General features: G+C 39.2%; 1 protein-coding gene across 9 annotated transcripts in view; it reads right to left on the bottom strand.

Moving 5' to 3' along the window:
• Positions 1–18,750, bottom strand: part of COL8A1 (collagen type VIII alpha 1 chain) — an 87,926-nt gene extending 69,176 nt beyond the window's left edge. For 7 of the 9 annotated variants that reach the window (XM_040545278.1, XM_040545273.1, XM_040545279.1 and 4 more), the window contains exons 1-2: positions 18,617–18,750; positions 2,850–2,979 (exon numbers count right to left, since the gene is read on the bottom strand). The gene's annotated coding sequence lies outside the window, so the exon portion shown is untranslated. Of the gene's footprint in view, positions 1–2,849; positions 2,980–16,501; positions 16,662–18,616 lie in introns of all 9 variants that reach the window. The other 2 variants (XM_040545281.1, XM_040545276.1) reach the window with 1 other exon arrangement.
• Between the last annotated feature and the right edge of the window lie 6,168 nt (positions 18,751–24,918).

Genomic DNA, 24,918 nt, shown 5'->3' with positions numbered 1-24,918 from the left:
GAGATGAGGAAAGCATTTAGCTTTGGCTAAATCACTTGGATTTCATGTCCCTCCAATGCAGAACGGTGAAGAAGGGTGAGCAATATTTCCATCGCACAGGATGGGAATTAATTTCTTGTCTGTATGGGCTTTGAATACTTTCAAAAAAAGTAAAGGGGAAAAAGAGAATGCCATGAATCATTGCTATTGACTCTGTTCTACATTGGCTGCCATTCAGATAACTTCCACTTATATTGATAAATAGGTTTTTGTAGTCAGCAGTGAAAAGAAACCCAATAGAAAAAAGGGGAGGGGAAAAGTAATTTGAAGAATGGAAACACATACAAAGATGTATATGATTATATTATGTGTAATATGATATGTATGTCAGTGATAGCAGTTTAAATTTAGATTGGTTCTAAATACAAATCCTGTAAAGACATATGCACATAAATATTATAAGAAATGTCATATTGCATTTAAACGGATGTATTCACAAATGTAGAATAACTTGCTGACAAAGTCAAACTGACAGACCTTTCTATTGGCATTACTGATGACTAAGTTGGTCCAAAATGTTTATCGTCAGACTTTACTAAAAACACATAGGCACTTGCATGCTTGTATATGTTTGTGTATGAAATCACGTTTCACCCAAAGACTATAAGCAATAAGCACTTCTGTAAAAACAAAACAAAAAAACCCACCACCAACAACAAAACAAAACAAAACAAAAAAACCCTGCTCAGTAGAAAGCCCTTCAAGTTTTCTAATGTGTGCTAAGAAGGTCATAAAAAGTTGATAAAAGTCAGAGGATTCATATTGTTTTACTGGGATCCTTTTACAAGTCGCTATTGATATGAAGATTGGTATATTCTTCCATTTATTTGTTCCCCAATTATTCAACATTCTACAGCAAAGATTTTAGTATGCCTGGGTGAGAGCTTTTTTTATAATGAAGCTCAATGTGGGTATGAATGTATTTATAAAGCTTCAGTGGCTATTGGCTCTGCTTGCTACTAAAAATATGGTTTTGATTACTCTTAAACCTCCTGATTCAACCTACTTTGGGAAAGTTAAGCTATATTGTTTTTTACTGTTCACATGACATTGTGTATTCTAGCTCAGTTGAGATCCAAGGTAAAGTACAGTGGACCTGTACTAAAAGAAAAACTATTGCAGCTGAATTGAAGCTGAAAAGTAGCTTAAGGAATATTAATAACAAAGGTAGTGAAAACAGTTCTGGTTTTAGGCAAACAACTTGTCAGTGGTTCAAAATGACAGTTTAGGAGACAGATAGGACAAAAAATTGCTGAAAGTATACAGGAAATATTATGAATCCTTGGAAGAAAAAATTGGAGTAATGTTTGTTTAACAGGCAGGCTTTAAATGACCTCAAAAAAATTATGTGCCACGTTGGTTACTGCCCCGTAATAGAATTTCATTACTTTGAAAGCAAATGTGGAGCCTGAGGCAACTTTGTTAGGTATACTAGTAAGAATCTCTCTATTCTCTAGCTGATCTTCCTATGCACCTACATCTGTGTCTTTCCCTTTTCCTCTTGTTTGCTTTGGTGATAATACAGTACCCTGTTTATTTATGGATCACATCTAAAGCAGTTAATTCTTTACACTGAGTGTTTTCTCTGATTTAGTTCATCACAATTCAGCTGCATTGGTGTGCATTTCTAGTTTTTTTCTTTTTTTTTTTAATTGAAGGGAAAAAAGAAACCACAAAATAAAAAATATGTTAAAGAAGAGTGATGTTAATATGAAAGATGTGCATTTCTACTAGGGCAACAAATAGAACACTGACAATATCTTGAATACTGATGTACCAGGAAAGGAGGGGAAACACTGAAGCTGTATGTGAATAGAAAACTCTCTGAGAATTTTGCTATGTACTTTAGTTCCAAAGCTAACTGCATCTCTGCATCCTTATGAGCCAGTGGCCAGGCTCAGAGCTACCTCCTGTTTTTGGGATACAGTTTGGCAACTGATGCCTTCTGGTCTGCACCCTAAGCTGCATGTTCCTATTGCTGACTGACCACATTGGCCACACACTGTGTGCAGTTCTGTTCTTCAGAGAAAACATGCCACTGTTGGCCAGGGACTGGTAAGCTTTCATGAATTCAGTTTTTCATGTTGAGCAGAAAATATTTATAAAATAACCTAAAATAGGGACATCCATCCTGCTATGCAAAGCCTTATCTCAGTGTGCAAGTGCCTGAGAAGCAGATGATCCCTCTCCCTGAAGAGCACCCTGACATTTGCTGGCTTTGGACATGGAGTTCTCTTCTCATATGCCTTGGGACTGGTATTTTCATGTAGTTTCTACCTCTTGTCTGTAAGAAGTTTTGACAAGTTGATTCTTTCAAAGCCAATAATTTTCCCCAGGAAATGAAACTTTGAAAGACTTGTTAATTGCATTGTTCCAGTATTAGATTTCTTCATTAATTATTCTGTCCTCAGTGAGTTCAGCTCTTAATGTCAATGCACCAAAGAATGTAGCCTCTGACATATCTATAATGGTTGTACAAAAGTATTTTAACAGGCCATGAATCCAGGATGTTGTGTCTATCATGCTGATACTCTATTTATGAAGGGAAAGGAGTGCACACTTGCAATTGCTTTCCAAACATAAATCCATGTGCTCATAATGCATTCTTGCTAAATTTATATTAATGAATGGAGATTGAATCTGCCTCCCTGTTAGCAAAATGTTGGTGTTCAGGTCTTTTTGAGTCAACTGATGCTATACTTCACAGCAAAATCTTCTTCACAGAAATATTTTTATTGTCAGGGAACAAGGGAGTCAGGGGTATCTTCCATAATGCATAAAAACAATTAAATTGTTACAAAGAAAATTACCTCAGCTTAATAGGAGAGTACTTTGCTGTAGCAGTTCTGATATCCAGACTCAACCTCCAGTAATGAAGAGATCATAACAGTGCGGATACTAAATGTGAAGGGTTCTGACAATCTGCATTTTCTTCCTTTCCTGGAAAGAGAAGGAAAGAAAGCATGTATGTTAACAATCTTCAAAATATTCAGAACATTAGAAAAATATTTTTTATTTTAGTTGAATAAATAAACTACAGAAAGTTTATTTTATCTTTCTATTTTAATATTTTTTTGAAGTAATCAAAAGTTAAACAGGAGGCAGCACAGGAAAACTGTGTTTGAAGCTGTTGCTCAGGTTACAAAGACACCATGAAGGGCTCACATTTAGTTTTATTTTTATGAGTAATATTGTCTGCATTCCCACATGATGCTTGTGTATAAGCTCTAATTCACAGTAAGCTGTAATTCTTTTTTTTCCTCTTTGGACTACTTTTCATATTATAACGAATTACTATTTTTATTCCTTATAATGCTAATTGTTCTCTCATCAGCAGTCAGTTTCAAGCTAAGAAAGTACTGAAGGACTTGAAGTGAAAGCTAGAAAAACTAGGTTGAAAAGTGAAATCTTTTGCTGCAGAGTGTAAACTCTCTGGTTTATCACAAAAAAAAACAAAACAGAAGACAACAAATTGAATCAACCAAAGCCTAAAACCTAAGTAGGACTTTTTTTTCTTCCCCCTCATAAACGAATAACAGTCGACAGTTCTGGAATGTGCACTCCTCTCCCATGAAAACATTTTTCCGCTCTGCCTTTTCCAAAAATCAAAAGTTCAAAGCTAGACTACTACACGTTATAAAAGAACAAATTTACCATGACACTTAAACAAAGACATGAGTCAGTGTATTCAGCTTTCTTGAGGGAGGAAGGAGTTATGTTTCTTGTTAAGGCAAGGTTTGAAGTAAAGAAATTATTTTTGTAGTTTTATATATCCCATTATAATTATTTATCTCCAAAGATATTCTATTTTACTGTACAATCAACGTTGCAATTATTTCCCTTTTTGTCACTGATATATTAAGGTTTACATAATTTCTCCTCAGAAAGCAAATTATTAACATCTTTGTTATATAAATGGTCATATGCAATCACAAACATCAATGTGCTTAGTATTATTTAGAATATCTGTGGCAAGCTGGGAGCCTCAGCTGCTTTTCTTTCTTATAAAGAGTGCTGCTTTTTGCCCCTGAGAGTGGCACAAGCAAGATGTAAGCATGTAAGCAGAGGACAGGCAAAATGAGGTGGCTTTGGACTGCTATGGGTAAAGCAACTTTTATCTGGAATAAGAAGCATTGACTTTTGTGTTGTCTTAAACACAGGCGTATAACTAATATATCAAGCAGCTGAATTGCTCTTTGTCGTTTTTAAAGCTGTCTAGGAAACTTGGAACACCATTTCCATTTATTTGGAGCAAGTGGCTGACTCATTTGTCTGCCTTGAAAAACCTCTACTTCTGTTCCCGAGTGAAGCAAGACAGATATTCTGGAAGTCACTCTTGCTGTACAACAGCAGAAAAGTGCAGAAAGTCGCAGAGCTCCTGCTAGTATTGGGCTCAGTAACCCCTAAATGTATGTTTGACTTTGAGCATGTTAAGGGATGCAAACTTCTGCTTGATACTGTTGTAGCTTTAATGTGTTCAGTTCTTTCAGGCAGATTGAATCTGCAGTCTCGTGGTTCAGGGCTGAGATAGGCACAGATTTGTTGTTGCTAGAACAAAGGTCTGGTCCAGATTTACACCTTTGACACTGAATATTATGTTTGGTAGGACGGAACCAAAATCAGAAAATCCCTGAGCTTGGAGAAAGCTGACATCTGAAACCATATCCAACAGCCTTGGCCCACTATCAGGATTAATTTTTCCCTCATTAATGTGCAAAGACTTAAGTTCCCTAAGAAGAGCAGTGCTCAGTAACTGTATAATAGATATGCTCAAATGCAGGGACGCTTAAAATTTTTCTTCAATTTTTCTTTTTGAACCATATAGCTTAGATATGAAGCTATAATTTCTGTAGCTGCAGCTCTCTTCCTGCTGCTTTTGTAAGACGACGTGAAAGGACCTTACCTGGCAGTTACCCATAGTCAGAAGTTGTCTAAGCCTTTTTAAAACCCTGTTATATTTCACAGGGGAACACAGAGGGTGTAATGTAATCAACATAAATGTTTTTTTAAACTTTAACTTTTCAAATGGAAAAGTCAAGATTTTTCATTTGGTTGTTTTAGAGGTTTTTTAACGGATTGTGCCACTGCATTTTAGAGGTTTCAAACCGATTGTGCCATTGCATTTAATGTTGATTATGAACAAGATTATAGAAAATAAAGGGACATGGTCTGTGAGAAATACATTTCTAGTAAGGGAAAGCTCCACAAACAGTTTTGTTAGGTGAAGTTATATACCAGTGACAATGGCTAGAAGCACCAGGCACAGGGAGCCTGCATTAGGTGAGCTCCTGGGTAGGTGAACCATGTTTTGATAACCACTGGAATAAAGACAAAACAAAAACAAACTCTGCTGGGTAGACAAACTCATTTAATTTTTCAGATCTTTTATTAAATTATAAAAGTTGTCAAGAAGATTGTGCTAGGATATACATGTCATTAATAGCTGGAAGTAATTAGGTGGTAATGCCTTTGCAGAAAGAGGGCAGTTGATTAACAGGCTAGTGGTAACTACACTTGCTGGCTAGGTGTAGATGAGGGCAAGAAGGGGATTGCTTCCACCTCTCACTGGAGCCAAACATAGTCCTTTCCTGTATCCTTCTTGGTTTGGGTGGATGGGCAATGCAGGCAGTAATACCCCATGCTCTGAAACAGCCAGAACCACAGCTGAGCCAAATTTGAGCACCAGCCACTGTAATAACTATCACACAGGGCAGATGCATATTCCCCTGGCGCATGCTTCTGCCTCCTGCATTATACAAGCGAGCAGGAAAGACTCTCATCAGAGGTTAGGAAAACTGTGAGATTTATAACATTGGTGGTAGGTGGAACAAGGGAGACTGTCAGACCAAGAGGGCCAAATATTTTAAGCATCTGCTACAGGCCTGTGCCAGATGCAGGATACCAGACAAGATGTGCCATTTGTCTGTTCTTGAATGGAATTTCCTATGTCCCTAATACCAAGCAAACTCTGTTTATTTATAATATAACTACTTCTGATTTTGGAGAGATGATATACAGCACATTTCGTCTTTTCACGCTCACAACAATATTTAAATGCCTAAAAAGTGATTTATTTAGCTCTATAAATTCTGTCAGGCTTGGCAGTTGTTTTGCTTTGTCATGGGTGAATCTGCAAAGGCTGGCAAACTTCATTCAGGGAAGCTGAACCGTGTACTTCACAGAAGTACGGCTTTCTATAATGTTTGTCTGGGTTAAGAATGGGATCCAAGTTCTTTCAAGACCTGCATCAGTAGGCACTGGTTTCAGGTGACCACTTTCATGGGCACAAAAAGAAGAATGCCTTAAGAAATGCTGACTGACTTCTCCTGAAACTGAAGTTATATTCCACTTCTATGTGATAAGTAATAAGGGATCTCAATTAGTTCCCAAAGAAATCAGCAGGAATTTCAAAGAAAAATTTTTTTCTTGGAATATGTAAATGCAAAACTACAGCTCTTTGGAAACATGTATTAATTGTAAGTTCCATTTCCTTAAATGAGTTTCTAGACAAAATTAGAGGAGAACATAACCTTCCCAGAGTAACAATGTCAGAATGAGATCGATTACCTGGGAGTTGAGTACCCCAGTTTGGAGTCTTTGTGCTGCTTTACCGGTACTGAAGACATAAGCTCCAAGCTATGCTTAAGACCAGGTAGAAAATCAGTGCTAGGCTTCCTGGGACTGGAAGGAAAATACAACAGCCACACAGTAGAAGTTCTTGGCTCCAGTACAGGCCAACTGTGTGGCAGAGTCAGTCTTCCTTGGTCTTCTTTAATGTCAGCACCCTTCCCTGCCAGCGTGGGCATGGCTGCTTGCTTTGCTTCAAAGACGTGCCACGCTGGGCCTGTCAAACCTGCCAGCCTTTACCCTGGGCCCTTTCTGGTACCTCAGCTCCAGTGCCATGTCCCACAGTCCTTTTACAAGCGGACTGTGTCCTGATCACCTTGCTGCTCTAAGACTAAGACTTTTTGTGAACTGTTGCCAGCTCTTCAGTTCAGAGGAGGAAATGCCTAAGAGACTTCTGACAGACTTCTTTGACCTAGGCCCTCAATAGGCCCAAGTTTTGTTTTTTTTTTTTTTTTTTCTCACAGAAATCTTCAAAAATGCCTTGGCTTCTTCCAAGGACAGGACAAGAGAATTAAAAACAAAACCCTTAAAAAACAATAATAAAAAACAACAACTGTGAGATAGAAAAAGTGACAAGTTCTTGTTTCGAATTTGCTGACAAATACTGAGAGCCCACAGAATTATTAACTGTAATCCAAGTTCTTCCACTGATGTTCCCTAGAACTTTCTAGGTCACCAGCTACATTAAAACATGTGCAATTAACTGCCTGCATAAACATGCTGCATGAGCTCATCCCTTTCTGTCTTAATTTTTTTGTTTGTAAATTCGAGGCTGTAGAATTTGCCTGTGGTATTGTTCTGAAGTCCAGCTTCTGACTGCAGTTGTTATTACAATAAGAACTGCAACAGATGTCAGAACTGAGTGAAAGCCCTGCCATTTAGCAATTAAAGTACAGACTACAGCCATCACTTTCTTTTCCTTATTACAGGTGTAAGACCCCACATAACAGGAAACAAATGCTCACACTTGCTTCTAGATGTAGTCTTCTATTAGGAGAGTATCCATATTTTTTTCCCACTCAAAGGTTTTTCCAATACACTTAGCTGTTCCTAGCTGTAGCTAGAAAAGATGCAGCTGCATTTTTTGGCTTACATAGCTTGAGCTCAACCCTGAGCAACAACTTAGTCAGACCTGTTTTACAAAACTATTTCTCTGTAAACGTTTTCATTCAACAGTCCGCGTGTGATATCTTTGCTTCCTTAAAACATGTGAGTGACTGTGTGCCTTATCTTCCTATTACGAGTCTGGTTAGATACTGATTTGGGAGGTGGTTCAAAACCTGGGGCCAGAGATGAGACAGCGCTTAAGGAAAGCTCAATTCTTGGGGGGGTGGGGGGCAATCCTGTGATAGACAGCCCAACAGGCTGATGCTGAGTGACAGAAAGCAGCAAATTGAGTGGCAGCTGGGTGGATATAGTCAGCCTGGAGAAGAATTTCTAAACTACCCTTGAGTTCATGGTTTTAGAGAGTGTTGGTTTGCAAAAGGACCTCAGGTGAACAGAACATAAGACAAAGGATCCAGGCTGATTTTTTTTTTCTTTTTTTTTCTGTTCACTCACCTTTTGGGGTGCTCAGAGTCTAGAGGCAGGCCCTTGCTTGAGGCTTAGGACAATCTCTTATGTAGCTAAATCATGCAGCCTACAGAGGCTCCTGTAAGGAGGCTGCTGCTTACCACAGAGGTATAGTCCAGCCAAGAATAGCATGTGTTTCCTCCTCTGCATCTAGCACAACTGTAGCTAAGTGGTTGCTTATGTTCAGAAATGAATGAAATATTCAATGAAAACAAGAATCTTCACTGACGCGACCACTTCTTAATCATTACACAAAATACTGTTGTCTTGCCCAAGCGTGCCTGGCTCTCTAAGGATAATGGAGACAGTACAGTGTTTGGATAGCTGCTGTTTTTACTGAAGAGCGGGGAGGGTGTGCCTGTGTGAGGGCATGTTCACAAGAGTTTTATTTCCAGAACAAAATAGGTACATCTGGAAAGAGCATAATCCAGGTTGCCAGACTCTGGCACTGCTACTAGAAATAATCCCTTCTCAGGAAGGTACCAAAATGTGGCTGTCTGGTTTGCCCACAGGTATCTGGGCATTTTTCTTGGCAGGCATGGGTACTGGCAGCTGTTTGGCATTTTGGTTCCTGCCCCAACTAGTGTCTATTCTTTCTTTGCTGAGGATGGAAGGATATGCCTGTGGTTAAATCACTGGCCCAGGGATTAGGCAAAGTGGGGTCTGTTCAGATTTTAGTCTGCATCCTTGGCCTGGTCACTTAAGAAAGAATTTTGAAAAGTGCTCAGCACCCACAAACAGGATCAGATTTTTCAAAAGCGCTCTGCTTCCACTGAGGCTGTGGCCAGATGATCAAAGGAACTTTTCAGAAAATTTGGCTGCAAGTGCCAATGTGAGAACTACTGGGTGCTGAGCACTCCTGAAAATCTGGTTCTCATTTAGGTGCCCTGGTGGGAACCAAGCTCTCCCACTAGCCCCCATCATGATGGGAAGACACTTGATAATCTGGCCAGCAGCAATCCCTTGAAATGCTACACCAGCAAATTTCTCTGTGCCTCAATTTCCTCTAAAATGAGAGTGACATTGCCAGGGTGCTTGTAAGGATAAATTCATTAATGTATGTGATGTTCTCGGATGCTTCTACAGCAGGAGGGGGAGGTATAAGTGTTTGTAGTATAATATCTTTCCAGGCATACCAGTCATCTATGTAAGCAGGAGTGTGTTAAACACACTGGAGCATGAGTCTAGGAGTCAGCTTTTCGGTATGCAAAATTTTCAATCTGTCAGGTTCGTGAGCTGCTGCTCTTTATTTTGCTTTAAACCCCTAATTGTGAGTCAGGGCTCTGCCATAATAGGGGATGTAACAAAAAGATCAAAAAGACTCACCCTGAAAACAAAAAGATCAAAAAGACTCACCCTGAAAAGCCTTTACACTAAACAACATGAGGTAGGGAAAATACATTGGAAAGAAATGATAAAGCTGCTCCGTTCAGCTGTTTGCCACGTGAACTCCCTGCCTGTTGAATACAGTAGTTTTATCATGCTCTTTCCTCACATGATATTCTTTTCTCACATCTCACCAAAGTGGTTGGTGGTTTCTTATGAATTTGGGAGTCTTTAAATTTGAACTTATAAAGAAAGCAGCCAATCTTTTAAATAGATACCCATATGCAGGAATGTTTTTGGCAGGTGTTTTTTTCTGGTTTTAACACCAAAGAGCCTTGAATTTGAAATGGACATTTTAATTTTCTTTGCTGTTAAGTTCACAGTGGCCTCAATTTTGCCTCCAGATGGAGAAATCTGAAAGGTCCTGTGCCTCCTGCTGTGTGTGCTGGAGCAGCCTTCCTCCTCCTTCCGAGCAGCCCCTCCTCACAGGATACGACATTTTCTCTCCAGCTGACAGAGGAGCTTCACCCCTCCCTTTCCCCCCTATTTTTGGCCTTCCAGCACTGTCAGCATCTGTGCAAGCTAATGCTGCCCAGATCCTTCTCCAAGGGGCACCGAGGGCTGGCACGCAGAAGCAAAGCCCGCAGGCTGTATCTGCGAAACCCAAGAAACCTCAAACGCATTGTTTCCATAAATGCTCCTCAGCTGACTGGGCTGCAGGGAGTTTCTGTGCTCCTCAGCCCTTGCCTCTCCTTTGGGAATGGGAGGCGCAGGCTCCAACTCACTTTCCTGACCGCCTGTGGGCAGACATGGCGCTGATGCGAAGGCAGCTCAAGCCGCAGCACCACAACATGGGGCAGGAGGTGCAAAACCAATGTGCGGGGCCTGGACCGACCGACAAGGGGTCCCAAAGCGGGGCCAGTGGCCTGGCCCTTCACGTAGCCCACAGAGGGTGAGCTTTTGCCGCCTCACCGACGACATCATGGCCTGGCGTGGGAGGGCTGCCCCGGGCCTGTGTGGTGACCATTACTGGTGGTTAATGGCTGCCGAGTGGCGCGGAGCCATGGCAGTGCCCCGCTGCTGTGGGAGTGTGGAGCAGCCGCTTGGAGGTTCAGCTTGGTGCTTGACGGCCACTCCTGTTACAGCATTTTAAACAACAGCATTTTTTTGTTGTTTTCAGTTGTTTAGATTTTGTTTAAAGTGGAATACAGCAATGTTGCACCACAGTGTCACTAAGTTGAGTCAGCTGACACAAAACTCCACCATTGTGACAGCTTTGGGGCCTCAGGTATGACCTTTCACATGTTCTAGAGGCCTCAAATTTGTTTCATGAGTTAGCAGGCCAAAATACTCCTCCCTGTCACCTTTGGCGGCAGAGCAGGAGAAGCAAGGAAAGAAGGGAGGGTTGTGGCTCCCTGGGCTGAGGCCTGAGGAACTGTGTCCTGTGGAGAGCACCAGTTACTTCAGTTGGCTTCAGCGGGACCTGAAAGAGCAGCTCCGAGTCTCAGTGATGTGGCCGTTCTTTTGAAGGATGAGGCTGGATGTTGTGACTGACTATCATGCTAAAATTCCAGCCCTCAGTATGCATGATGAACATTGAAAATATAATAGACTTCTGTTCGTTTATTTTTTGAAATATTTGTTTTTATGACGTGAACGGTTAGAAAGTTGAAAGCAAGCGTAGCATAGAAAATGTCCCTGAGCAGTCACAAATTGAATTTGTTTTGCTTGTGTTTCACAGACCTTTTGTATTGAGTTATTGAGAGCATTCAGCATACGAGTGACAGATGTGATGTTGAAAATAGAATAATAAAAAATATTCATTGCAAGTGAATACTGAGCTCAATGAAAGGCAGTTTTTTGTGCTTGCAGTTTGAATCTAAGAGTAATCTTGCCCTTGACAGTGGGACAGAGAGAGATGCTGTAAGAATTTTGTGCCAAAACTAATCAGTAGTTTGGATTTTAGATACTGAATATTTGCAACTTGTTGCTTGAGAGCAACCAAAAGGCAGTGATGGTGACATTACAAAAGACAGATGAGCAAAATGGATTTCCTTTAAACTAAAACTTAAAAGCCATTTAGTAATTTTATAGCAGGACAAAATGAAAAACTTTAGTGCTGGAGATGGATCTTTAATCAGGAATTGGGCTTGGATGGTAACATACAGCCTTCTTTATTACCAGGATAGCATGTACAAAGGTCTTAGCTGTGGCTGGTAGTGCAAGCTTAGGGAGCAACCCTAAAACGCTTCCCATGTTCCCTGATGTAATAAGTTATGCTTAGATCACTAAAAGATAATAGTCTGTAGGAGGTTTTTGAGAACAGGAATTAAGAAATCACCCCTGCAATGGCAACTCTTGCTGTACCGCACAGGCCTCCTAAAGTCAGCTGCTCTGGTTGGATCTGCAGGACAGCAGGGATTCCTGTAACAGGCACAGAGTGTCCAACTGCGGCATGACGCTTCTGTGGAAGACAGAAGCTGCTCCTGCACGTGTACCTATATGTGCATACAGCAAAACAGCTGAGATCTCACTGCCCAGACTTGCATGCGACTTACGTAGCAGTAGGAACGCAGATCATCACAAATACTTTCATCCTTCAGTGGAGCATACTTCTAGAACTATTCATTAGGAAGGCCAGGATAGGATGGGACGAAATCTTTCCAGTTGTTGCCTTGTTAATTCACATAGAGAATTACTATTTAACAAGCAGGCAGGGTAGCTCTTGTGATTTGATGTTCAGCTTGTGAATTCTGAATTACACAAGTACTGAGTCTTGTACAGCATCACATCACAAATTGTACCCACAATAATTATTCCAGTCTCAACATACGTTCAAGAGGAGCCTAATAATGATTACAGATGTTTTTGAAAGCACAGCTGGATTTTACTAAGCTCTGCCCACCCTCAGCAAAAATCTTTCCATTCATTGGAGGGCTTGTGCTCTGTTTGAGAGCTTTTTATTTTTTTGTCCTCTTTGAGTTGACCAGAACTTGGCTTTGGCCCTTTAAATCCTCCTCCCTATCAGCTCAGCAACCGCAGAGGCAGTTTATTACTGAAAAGAAATCTAAGAATCAGTTTTGGCCAGCATTGTCTTGGAAAGTTCATTTTATTAACATGGTTTTGGTTTTATTTCAAAAACACTTTGACAAGCACTGACATTTTTGGAACCAGTAAAGCACAAGAGACTTACTCCTAAAGGCCTAAGCTTTGCATTTTTCTGTAGCGAACAATGTGATGTGCTACTATGGTAAATTCAATTCAAGCCACTGACTGAAAGGAAATAAGTACCGAGTATTGTCTTTTTTCCTTCATTTTCTAAAATACATTTTGTGTGAATGTTAGTGCTTGTGGGTTGTGTTTGCTTAACTACTCTTAGCTTATTTGCTTTTTATCTATAGTACAGGTGACAGATATCAATGCTGGCAACATAAACTTCCCTTGTAAGCCTGCTTTTATTTCTCAGCTTTGACCTAAATTAACTACCTTGCGACTCTTTGCTGAGGTTTGCCAACAAGGGTCCCAGTTGTGTGTTTAATATTAATGTCCATCAGCTAAGAGTTGGACTAGGATCACCTTATTCATTTACAAAGAAATACTGGGAAAAAATCTGAACGCTTTCTTTTCCTTTTTCTTTTTTTTTTTTTTAGGCAAGCTGAAAGAAAAATTCTGGTCTCTGAGCCACATAAAAGATCCTTGTTCTGATATTCTGCATTCACTGGAGCTCTACACGTGGTGGGAAGAATGGAAGGGCAGACCAGAAGTAAGTTGTTTGCTGGCATTAGCAGACTTGACTACTAGATTTCTTCAGCGGTAAGTTGACTGTATTTGGTTTGAGCGTCTCTGGGACTGTGCCACCATCAGTTCTGTCCCCTTGAAAATTATACTGAGTACGTGGGAGGCAATGTAAGCATCTCCATTTCAGTGACTGTGCTGTATTATATACGTCTTGTTGCTTCACCTCTTAACACTGGGTTTTGTTAGAACCTTGGTTTGCTCTCTGAAACTTTATATGGTCAAATGCTTTGCTTGAAGGTCCCCGTGCAAGTCTACAGTTTACTTCTGCCTACTTCTTTCCCTTCAGAGACAAGAATACAGTGGTATGTTGGTCTAGAAAGAGTGTCTGCTTTTTTAGTTATCAGAAAACTGCTGCAGATGTTTAAAAAATCTGACTTTAATATACCTTTGTTTTCTAGTACATCAGGCTGTCAGTTCTGACTATTCTGCCTTTAATAGGACAGGTTTTGTATATCCTCTATGTTGCTGTGATAGATTTCTAGGAGTTGAAGTGAACTGGGATACCTGATGTAGGAGTCTCTTAAGTTTGCAGTATATTTTGTTTTTTCATCTCAACTTTGTTTCAGAGTAGCTGCATAAATTATATGACCTGTTCTCCAGTTGCATAACCAGATTAAACAGGCCTTTCCTTAAGAGAATGGAAAAGGCCTATTTAGGTTATTTTTGGTTTTGTTTTAGGTGGTTTTGTTGGTACCATTTATTTCTTTTTGGCAAATGTGGTGTTCTCAGAAGCTGACCTTCAGAAGTGTTGTAATTTGGGATTGCTATGAGTATGTGTGATAACAGGCCAGACACCTCTAGACTAAGTATAGTGAACATAGGTATACTCCTCTTGAAGAGGTAGAAAAAGCAAGGTGTTCAAATGAGTGTAGTGTATGATGCATAACAGAAGGATGCTCTTGCTGTGTGATATTATGAATGGCGTAGCTACTAGCATGCTTCTCAAATCTTAAGTGGAAAGTTTCTTACCTCCCAGGATCTCCATATTATTTTTGAGTGCCCTCATGTTGAACTCAGTGTAGTTGCTAATACGACCCCGTGAATAACGATGTCCACATACGTGCACAGACACCACAGTCATCAGTTTACCGCTTGCACACAGCACTGGGAATAGAACTTAAGACCTTCGCCTCCGCAAACACAGCTGCTCATCTGGCTGTGGGCTTTGTAGCCAGCAGAGGGAACTGATAAACACTCTCATAGGGCTGCTTTATATGTTTTTTTTCTAACCAAAAGAGGGCACTGATTTTCACTCACTCCATTACATGTCACCCCTCAACAATTTCACCTGCCATTCACGAAGCAACAGACCTGCATTCATCTTGCTTTTGCTATGAAACGTGGACTTGCATGAAAAAGTTTTAATCATCAAAAGATGTCCCTAGACTGCATAGTGGTATCAATCCCCTGCAGTGCCGTTATGAGACATTAAATTCATTACACATCAAGACAATTACAGAAACACATCCAACATTTCAGGAGTATGGGGAGACCAAGCACAATTGTTTACTGATGTGTACAGAGAATAGGCACAGTTATTGCACAAGACCCACAAAAGGCTTCAGAACCTGGACTCATCGTTATCTTTTTAAACGCAGAGCTCCACAACTTTTGCTGAAGCAGCATTCTCTTAGCACAAAGAATAGATCTCACTTTCTTATGAAGGAAAAGCCATAGAAAGGGAACATACACTAGCTAGGGTTTTGTGTAAGTGAAGAGGTAAAAGTAACTTCTGTTCAGTTAAACATGGATATTTGGTGGTTTTAATCAAAGACTGATCGAAACACCTCTGTTTTTGTCTTTATTGTTCCTCACTACAGTAACTCCATTGAACCATTGCTCTTTTAGAAACATGACACTAGTGAAAATTAAAAATTATCTCCCTGTGGAAGGAAGGAACCTAGTGCGGTAGGATAATCAGAAAGCCAAAAGACAAAGGGAATATATGAGGATATATTTAAGCTTCAGGGATAAAGATGTAATCTTTCCTGCCCTGGGTTATATAGGAAGACATTGAACAATTGGGCTGAAAATACTCTTTTGGAGGTGTGCTTGTGTACATATGATTATCATCTTATGTTCTGCTGCAGGTGGTGATATAACCATTAATCATTCTTTTTCTAGTCCTTATCATTCCTGCTAATCTTCTGCATCAAGCATCAACACATTCATTTTTCTTGATAATGCACTATTCATAAGACCACTCTTGTGTTACCAAGATTGAGCTCATACGGTTAGGTGTTGCCTGTTGTTTCTGGTCCATGGCAGTGGATCTGTGCTTGCTCATTCTGACAAGATTGTGTTAGTCTCAGCTAACCACAGAGGGTAAGAAAGGGGTGTCATTTGATTATTTATTTATTTGTTTTCCCCTCCAAGAATTAGTTTCAAGTCCTGTTAGGGGTTTTTAAGTGGTTTCAAAGGAAGTTCCAAAGTGTTAAGAGTGAATTAGATTCTCTCAAGAATTTACACTGAAATTCTCCCTGCTGTTCAGCCCTAAGGAGTCATGCAAAGACAGATCAGCTGCAAAGGGATGGACTTTATAAGGCTGAATATGAAATGAAGTTTGGGATTAAAGTGCTGGACTGGAACTTAGAAGAACTAAATCTGACTCTCTGCTCTGCAATGGATTTTCACTGTGACCATAAGCAAAACCAGTCCATGTGTTTAGTATCAGAATGGCTAGAGGAGACACATATCTGCCTCACAAAGAGGTGGTGAAAATAAATTCATGAAGACTGCAGCGTCTCTCAGTCAGTGGTAATGGCAGGCCACTGAATAAATAGTCAGTGATAAATTTGTCCTGTATCTAGTACAATTATACCTTTTCTATGTATCTAGTCTGGCACTTTTAACATCAGTGGGAATTATTCTAGTAGTTTCACTGGGCATTTATACCCTAAATGAACACCTTAAAAAAAAACACACACACAAATGCGACCACCAAGAGAAGCGGCTAAGCATGCCTGCTTAATACTTTACTGGTCTATGGCTGAAAAATTAATATAGTCTCATTACCTTTACTTTTTTATTCTAAAATATGAAGGTTATTCCTCAAAAAATCCAAATTCCTTTTTCTCTCATTGTCTCAACCTTTTTTATTATGGTTATAGCAATATTTTAAAGTGATAGATTTTTTTACCTTAATATCAGTACATTTTGATCTTATAAAAAGGAGTTTCAGGCCAGCACACAAGTCAATAAAGGCATTTCTAGGCATCCAAGTTCTCTGTGAGGCATGCTGCTTGCAGTTTCCCTTCATCCCCTGCTGCAGAGTGATGCTCAACTGAATTATCTTCAGCCTAAGAGAAACTGCTCAGAGGAGATCCTGATCTAAATTAGACACATTCCTTTCAACAGAGTTTTCTTAATATGCCCTGCAATCCATTTTTGAAATGCCAAAATGTTACATTTCACAGCAGGCTTTAATAAAAGATATTTTGCTATATACATTTTCTTGTGGCAAATGCATTTTTTGAAGTTTTCTTATTGAAAATTGCACTGTTAGAAACTGATATATCTGATGGAGTAAAATTCGGTATCAATAATGAGGCTTTACTGCCAGATTTTATACATAAATTCTGAATGCTTTGCACTTAAAATCACATATCTGTACTTTACAAGAGAAGTTTTTTTGGAGGGGGAAGGGAGATTTGCTATAGAAGTCTGATGTTAACTAAACAGTCAAATTTTGTAGCTCAGAGACAGAATGTCTGTTTTAGGAATAGAGCCTATTGTTTTTTCTCACATCTTCTATGGGCAACTTACATGGATTACCTGGATACAATTACAGTTTTACTGTAAGCCTGCTATAGAAAGTACTGTACTTTGTTTTTGAAGAGTTACTTTTTTTTTTTTTATAGAAAAAAAAAGATACTTATGTAATCTTCCAGGCAAATAGCTGAAGGCAATGTTCGCTTTTTCTCCATTAGATACAACAAGTAACATGTAAAATACAGGGAAAAAAAAAAAAACAACTCAGAGCATCTAGAAAAGGGCATTTTGAGCAGAGTTCTGTTGATGCTATACAGAGTTATAGTTTAAAATGTTGCAGCTAATGTGAATACAGCTATGTGTGGACATAACTCTTCTTTAGAAAAGACTTATTTGGGGAAAGAGCAACAGAGTCAATTTAGGAAGAGAATTGTTTTTCTTTCAAAAAGAAAACATCCCTTTTTAACTGCAAAATGTATTACAGTATAAACAAACTATTTACAGTCAGCATTCACTGCTTGCATTTGGTAGTTCATGCGCTCTCCCTCATCTCTGAGCACTGGAAAGAGGCAATCTAGCATTGGGATTTCTGTGATGGAATTTCTTTAAACAGGTGACTGTGTGCTAAAAGTGCTTTGACTCACACAAAATAAGAGACTGGTACTAGTCACTAATAGATTTGTCTCTGTGAGGATGGATAGAGGAATAGAGGGGAGTGCAAACATAGTTTTGAAAGCACTTACATTTTAATGTTTCAACTATTCAGGAGCTGTCTGCATGAGATACTTAACTATTCCTTCCTGTAGCATTAGAAATACCTGTGTAGGCAAACTTGATAAAACGTAATTCAGGCTGATCTACAGATTTCACAGACATACAAAGTCTGTTGTTCCAAGAAACAGAACTTTGCTTGTGAAATGTGTACTTTAAGCATATTTGGTACCAGACAGTGAACTCCATCAGCTTTCTTACCGTGCTTCTGTGAGGGCATAAGTTCAATTATGCCAGAGCATAAGTTCAATTATGCCTTTTTTTTTAAAGGCAGTGAAATCTGTGAAGATGCACTTCAGTCTCAAGACTGGCTCCATCTGGCTTGTATATTGCAAGAGTTATAATAATAATTAAAAAAAAAAAAAACCTTCCTTGAGTTAGCACTATGAGTTAGCATTAAGCATTTTTTTTCAAACTGAACTTAAGGCAGCTTTAAAGTGTACTTTTTTTGCTAACTTTGGACTGAGAAGAAGATTATTAAGAGGGATAATAAACTGTTAGAATTGGTCTGGATATACTAATCTCTTCAAAATATATCAGAAAGGGAAAGAAGACAATTTCTCAGCCACACAATGTTTCCCAGCAAGATCTGTTTTTATTTCATTGCTAAAACAACAGATTGTTACTAACTTAACTGTCAGATGACACTCCACCTAAAAAAAAAAAAAAAGCACCCTGCCAGCACCACCCAGCAAGGCAGTGCTAGAGTTCACATTAAGGCTTCCTTGCAATAGCTGGTTAGAACAGAAACCTGAAGTAGCAGTAATCTTACCTTGAGTGTACAAGATCCAAGGAGAGAAGATCACTGGTTCAAAACAGTGGAGGACTGAGAAAGTGCTCTGATCAGCTGCTGGTAGCATGCACTTGGCTTTTATGTGCAGGTGGGAGGAGCTGCTCCCTACGGTAGGTGGGCAGTAAGGATAGCAGGCAGACAGCCTTCAGAAGGCATTATACAGTAGGTTTTTGCTCTTTGGGGACAGAGGGAGGTGGGAAAAGCAAGCTGAATGGCATTTACAGGAGAAATAGTGTTGGATTTATTAGTTTGTTTTTAAATTATTTAGTTAACTGAAGATTTTTCTATTATATTTGTTTCTCTAAATCCGGTGTAATTGTTCTGGTTACAGTTACAATGCTCCTAGGTCTCACTTAGTCTTTTGGAAATATTTTCACAGCAGTGAGATAACACAAAGTGATTATCAGAAAGGCTTGTGTTTCCCTTTCTAAGAAGGAATAGCTATGAAGAAGCAGCTACTTTATGTTCCAAATGTCTACTCGATCACAACTCTGGAACCCTCCTGAGTTTCTCTTGTGCTGTGCTACCCTGCTTTTCCTTGACGCAGCTGTAACATGTTCCATCTACACACTGACTTTCTAGCAGTTTAGTTTAGTGGTTTTATTGTTCCCTGTGTCTGAGTTCTAAACAATTTTCCCAACTGGTATTCTCAAAAGGCAAATGTAGCCAAAAAGACAAACCAGTAGGAATACACATTCCTGGTGGTTTCTGTGTAAAATTATTCATTGTTCATTTTAACTCATTCACTGCTTTCAGGGCAAGGAAGAGTGGGTGGCACAGTGTCCAGACACTGGCTCCTGGAGGTAAGACAAACAGTTCTACCCATCTGGAATGCACTGATCCTGTATTTGCACAAGTCCCTGAATGAGGCATCTGGTCCTTGATTGATATTATTTACCGTAATACACAAGCAAAACCTGTGTCGTATTGGGACATTTGTGAGTGGAGGAAGCCAGAAAGATAGAAAAGGAAGAGGAGCACAGTGGTGTGAAATCAAGGGAGAGGCTAGAGGCACATCCTGATTAAAAATCTGGGGAGGGCCAGGCAGAAAAATGAATGAGAATCTGAATCTACAGAGTTGAGATAAGCAAGGTTGTAGTGAAGGTGGTGGAGGGTCAGATATAATATATATCACTTCTTGCACTGAAGGGCCAAACTTTTCTCTGGGTGAAGAGGTATGAGATCCTCATAGAACTTCTGTCGATATCCTGAATTTGTTCTAGGTGTTAGGCTCTTGTGTCTGTATTTTGATATCTGAATATATATGCTATGATCAATGTAAATAGGTCTCAAGTCCAAAGATATTTATGTTGGGAATGTATATTAATTCTTAAGATGGACTCAGAGTAATACTCATTTTCTTACTGTGCTTTTCCTTTTCTCTTGATTATGATGAACACTTATTTATTTATTTATTTATTTATTATTTAATGCATGCAATTCTATTTGTTTTTGTCCTTTTAGAAACAGGCTTAGAAACCAATTTGGATATCAGTATCAAGTGGCAGAAGTACCTGCATAACCTAGGTGATAAAGGCTCTGAGATTCAGAATGGTCAAGCCATGGGACTGGTTAAATTGCTCTGTTTTCTTACAGCTATCAGGTCCCTGTTGATTAGGGTAATTTCTACATTGTTGCAACTAATTACCAACAAAAGCCGTGTTATTTTATTTCTGCTGCACTCAATGCATTTTTACAATTCTTATGTAGAGATGAGTATTATTCTCTGAAGAGATTAGCGTGGTTTTATTCAGAGGGTACACTAGCAATGGTAACATAGGAATAGGGTCAGCAATGGTAAAAATTATAGCGATAGCGTTATGTAATTAGTTCAGGCACCTTGTGATGGTTCGATTAAATGTTGCAAATAAAATGGAATTCTATTCATCTAACATCTGGCTTTGTACTTTCTGAAAATCTTGACCTAGATTCCTATAATTAGAGAGTAAATAGATATTTGGTCTCTTATTTAATGACTAATTTAATTCCTCAAGTCCTTATCTAAAGACTGATGACTCACTGTCTCAAAATTGCTGGCCTTTCTGCGGGTCCTTCTTAAAATCAGTGGATGCTTTCTATAAGCTCAGTACCTTCTAAAGATCAAGCTACTTTTTTCTTGGAAACAAAAGCTTAAATGAAAAAGACTATCTGTAGGTTGATTTTTATTTACTTATTTAAGCTTCAGGTACTAAGTGCCACTTTTCAGAAGTGAGCCAATACTCAAGTGAACTCAGTATAAAGTTCTCCATTGGTTGTGCACAGTGATCACATGTCCTACTGTACGGCAGACTCAAGGGTAACCTTATCTTTTTATACTTCCAGAAGAGGAGAACTAAGAAGTTTTTTTCTTCAGTTCTTTCCTTAAGGGAATCTTAAAGCACTTTCAAATATTAAATAAACTTATTAACAGATAAAATAGATGAAAAGTATTAAACCATAGTAATGATTATTTAAGCACCACTGTGATGTAATTATATGGAAAATTACTGGGTAAGACTAGCATGTTAGGTGTAGTCATGTCATTTTTTAGTCACTGCATTGCTTATCTTCCCTAATGAGATTTTTAGTAGATGAAAACTTTACCAAAACCTCCGAGGGAAATTTGATGTAGGTTGTCACATGATTAACTGGATTTCAGGGCACACTTCCAGACTGGAAAGCACGTTCAGTGTGGACACATGGAGTCTTGTTCCTATGACCAGGAGTAACGTCCAACATTTCTAAAACTGTTAGTTCCTATCTACCTTTTAAAAATAGGAATCCTTTCAAGAATACTTACAATGTTCTAGCCCTCTTGCTGCATTCTTACCCTGAAATGTCCAGATTAGTTTGCTCTGAGTTTCCAGTAATTGTCTTGGGGCAGTTTGTGCTTTTAGCACACCCAAAATCCGTATCAGGTATTTGCATTATTTGGTAGTAGGGCTATACATGTAGTGTAGAATAGGACTGTTAGTAAGGGCATCAACTTCATGAAAGTAGCCGAGACTTGGAGAGATTGTTTTACTATGCTTTTGGGAAGCGTACATGCTCAATTAAGAACTACTATATTTAATATGATTCAGCAATGCATCAGAGAGCAAGATAATCACCTGGCAGAATTCAACTAACCTTTTTTTTCATTGTGGCTCTACATAAGGTTCTATACAAAATCTCCTGAAATATATTAAGAGTCATTTGGGAACTCTGAACTCTTCCATGGAGTGGTAGAGTGCCCTAGCACTTTTTTACTGTTTAGCAGATTTGGCAGCTGTCCTACAGTAGGATTCCACCAGGCAGCCTTTGCAGCTGTCTTATAGCAGAAGTGTTACTAGAGTATTGATGTACCCAACAGTATCCCTGTAGCATGTTACAATTGTGAAACAGGTCCCAGATTGCTAGCCAGGCAACGGTTATGGCAATTGCTATATTTCTACAATCATGTATGCATATTTGCTCTTCAGTCAGTTTTCTGTTAAACTAAATTTGTTCCAGCATACGAAGTGCACGGAAAAGAAGAATTATTAACAGAGGTGGCACTATCCTTAAAACACAGGTCAGAACTACAGCTGTATAAATGAGAAGCATTTTACTGTAAATCTTATAAAAGGAGATATGCCAAATTTCCTACATATATTCCAATAAAGGAACTAAGTGATTACTCCCAGTTTGAGTGTAGCTCAGCTAAAATAAATGTGGCTGAATGTGTTGGCAGTGGATGCAAAAAGAATCAACCTGAATGAATGGAGAGTTTGACTGAATAAATCATGTTTTGTGTGTCATCACACCAACAGCTCTAGTAGCTGGCTACTTGCTGTTTGGCAGTATTATTAAAGGAGGAGAGGCTCTAAACAGTTAAATAGCATGATGATGGCAGAAAATGAGCTGTCAAGATCAAGGTGTCAACATTATTGTTCAACAAACCAGATAGAATTAGAGAGACCTCCTAATGTAGAGCAGGATAATATAGGTAATAGTAATCTTGTGAGGTAAATGTTAACTCTTCCAACTTTCATCTATAATTTTAAAAACACTATAATTAAAAAAAAAAAGTTTCAAAGTTTTTGTGACATTAGTTAATAGAAAAAATATTCTGACCAGCTTACAGGTAAATTTTTGCTAAACTATACCACCCTCATGGAAATGTATTCTTTTCATTTTATTTGATTGTAGGACTAAAGACATGAATATTTCTCTACTTGAACAGCAGTATACTTTATTAACCTGTGGTTTCAGGCAACATTCTCTCTTCTGTCACGCTTCTCATCATTGTAAGTTCTATCCAAAGCATTTCCAGCAAACTTGCCTTTTAGACAATTAAATGCAACAGTGCTGCAGTTTTTATAGAGTATTGTCTTTTTCCATAGTAAAGACTCAGACCTAGAGGGGAGAATAAGGGGAGAGAGTGAACAGTTTTCAATTAATTTTCTCCGTGTCACTGAGAATGTCTGATGTCCACTTTCAGATTTGCATCCATAGATTAGGGTTACACAGGTGACCTGGCTGCAGACCACTGTATGCCAGTCTGATGTAGGACACAAAATCAGGATATATTTTGAAAGTACAGATCTTGCAGTCTAGGTAAGCATACACCTAGGACTAAACGTGAGTGTGGAAGGAGTACCTGTCTACCTCAACCAATACTTTCACCTGTATGACAAAGTTTATTGTTTAGCACATAAAGTGAAAAAAAAGAAAGAATTGATACAGAACATACTCTAGCCATAAATGATATCATTCTGCATGCATCTTGCCTGTGCTGATTCTGTTTAGTATTGTGTCCACCAGTGAAAAGGGAATGCAGTCCAAAGCTGCTAGTATTAGACCAATCCATCCAGCCTACAATTGCTTGCATTGTTTGTGTCCTATATTTTCTGTCTTCCTATGTCTGTGTGTCAGCTCTGGCTCTTTCACTGGGATCTGCTAGCTGACTGTCATGTCAAAACAGAATAAAGATCCTTATTTTTAAGAGACACACTTGGCAATGTTAACTTACACCTTCTAGAAAAACAGCTAGTCTAAGATATAGTGTAAGCCAGATTGAACATATAAAAGTTGGGAACTCGCTGACTGGGGGACATTTATGCTGAAAATATGGGAGAGTCTTGATAGACAGCAAACTGAACAGGAGCCAGCAGTGGGCCCTGGCAGCAAAGAAAGCCAACGCTGTCTTGGGCTGTAGGAGTAGGAGTAGCTACTTTCCTCAAGCCAGTAGCTTGAGAAAGTGATTATCCCCTTATACTCAGTGCTTACTAGGCTCCATTTAGAATACAATGTCTACTTTTAAGCCTCCCAGTGCAAGAAAGATATGAAGGAACTGGAGCAAATCTAGAGGGGGACCACTGAGGTGATTCTGGCTGCTGGAGCACTTGCCCTGTGAGGAGAGTCTTCAGAAACATGGCTTGTTCAGCCTGGACAACAATTGCCTTTGAGGGGACTGAACAGCTGCCCCTCAGTACCTATGGGAGGGTTACTGAGCACATGGAGTGGGGTTCTTCACAGTGATGCATGGTGGGAAGACAAGAGACAGAGCAGGTTGCCCAGTGAAGCTGTGAAGGCTCTGTCCTTGGAGGTGGTCAAGAACCAACTGGATACAACCGGATAAAGCCCTGAGCAGCCTGGTCTGACCTTATGGCTGACCTTGCTTTAGGCAAGGCATTGGGCTGGAGACCTCCTGAGGTCTCTCCCAAATAAAATGATCCTGTGATTCTATGCTATAGCAGAACAACATTGGGTCATGTTTCTCATACTGTGGAAGAGTTCAGATGAACTGTTTTTCAGCTGCGTTTAAAATGTTGGGGCATTGGCCCAGGGGATGATCAAAGTTGATAGTGTCTTTGTTTTAAAATCTAGAGTGTATGTGCATTTCTGAAAAATAACCAAGATTACAAATGAAAGTCTTAACTTTTAACATATGCTTTGGGATTAAATAAGACTTGTCTTCAGTTCCACCAGAATGTGCTTGGTGGCAGTATTATGCATTCTCTGTGTAGGTTTTGAGAATTTTTCTTTTAAATAAGTTTCCTGAGAGTTTATTTAATGAAGCCAAGTGGCACACATTTTGGCCGTAATATGTATTCTTTTAAACCTCTTTGCCAAAAGATTATATATTGTTTTTTTATTTTAGAAAGCTAATTTGTGCTGTTTCAAATGAAATATAGCATCCTTGGAAAAATATATTTCTGATCAAAGGAAATATTTGCCCCAGTGACACCAAGGTTAAAAAGGGAGTGAAACAGAATTTGAGTAAGATGTTGGTGCTTTCTAATTCATCTGTGCTACACAGATCTCATACCTTATTTCAT

Source organism: Cygnus olor, chromosome 1 (assembly GCF_009769625.2).
Source record: "Cygnus olor isolate bCygOlo1 chromosome 1, bCygOlo1.pri.v2, whole genome shotgun sequence".
NCBI lineage: Eukaryota > Metazoa > Chordata > Aves > Anseriformes > Anatidae > Cygnus > Cygnus olor.
The sequence above is the reverse complement of the archived record's forward strand: the minus strand, read 5'-3'. Positions and strand labels throughout refer to the sequence as shown.